Source organism: Opisthorchis viverrini, assembly GCF_000715545.1.
Source record: "Opisthorchis viverrini unplaced genomic scaffold opera_v5_74, whole genome shotgun sequence".
Classification (NCBI taxonomy): Eukaryota; Metazoa; Platyhelminthes; class Trematoda; order Opisthorchiida; family Opisthorchiidae; genus Opisthorchis; species Opisthorchis viverrini.
The window spans coordinates 1,130,050-1,131,483 of NW_008751731.1; positions in this window are offsets into that span (position 1 = coordinate 1,130,050).

Sequence of the window (1,434 nt, forward strand, 5' to 3'; positions counted from 1 at the left end):
AACCGACTGACCTCTGGTATTGAACTCAACCTGGTCAATGTGTCTCCGATGACAAGAGAGATTATCCACATCGAGAATTGTGACCATTCGTTTGCCATTTGATGAAAGCACTATTCCTGTTGCGGGTCGAAAATCATTACCCTTGAAAAATGTTACATCAGCCGTTTTGGCACAATCAAGACTTGTACGCAACGAACGAGATTTAAATAGAAGCGCGAACTCGTCCCAATAACAGAATGAACAGCGTTCCTGTATTGCATTAGAAAATTATCAATCCCACAGAAGTAGTGGGAGAGAGTGAAATAACTGCAGACTTTAGTGTTCGGACAATATTCTCAGCAAGTCCATTCGACTGGGCATGTCGCGGAGCAGTAAACAGATGTCGATATCCAAGAACCTTCAACCATTCCTCGAGGAATTTTGCAGTGAAGTGTGTGCCGTTGTCAGTGACCAAAACAGTTGGTACACCTTCGTGGCTGAATACTTTCCTCAAGGCTTGCTGAGTGAATTCGGCACTTGGAGAAGTAGTTAGAAAAACTTCAGGCCAACGGGAATATGCGTCAATAAGAATTAAAGCATAGTATTTACCAAGAAGTAGTCGGCCTCGTTGAAATGCTTCTCAAGTAACTGGCCACGGATACCACTGTGAAGGCTTGTTATGAATTTTATGTACACATTTAACATAACACAAAGCAGTATGCTTGATATCAACATCCAGTTCCGGCCACCAGCATGACAAGCGTGCAAGGGATTTCATTTTACGGACACCCAGATGACCAGAGAGCAAATCCGGAAGAACAGCCGGTCGCTGAGTCGGTGGAATGACAACTCTATCCCCAAAACACAGCAAACTGTCCGGAGTAACGGACAAGCTTTCGCGGCGACAGTAAAAAGCAGGAAATCGGCGTTGTTATTGGTGTGTCCAGCCACGTCGCAGTGCAGAAAAAATGGGAGCGAAATATCTTTTAGTGTCAGCAACAAGCACATCCCGCTTGACTGGTAATGGTTGAATCAACAGACAATCTGAATTGTTTGAATCAGGATCGCACGGTGGAATTCTTGACAAGAAATCGGCATGAGGAATCATTTTCACCCTACGATGAACAATTGTGTAGGTATACGAACTCAGTGCAATAATCCACCGTTGCACCATGGCGGCAGATATCTTCGCCAGAGACTTTGTTGGACGATACAAGAACTTCAAAGCCTCGTGATCAGTAACAATGGTAAAGTTCAATCCAAAAAGATACTTATGAAGCCGTTTGACAGCCCAATATACAGCAAGTGCTTCTCGTTGAGTCTGAGAATATCCACGTTCGGCTTTTGAAAGTCGACGGGAAATGCAGATCACTGGTCTACCACACTGTTCAAGGATTGCTCCTATTCCAGTGGGAGAAGCATCAGTAATGATCGTCGAATGATGTTTGGCGGAAA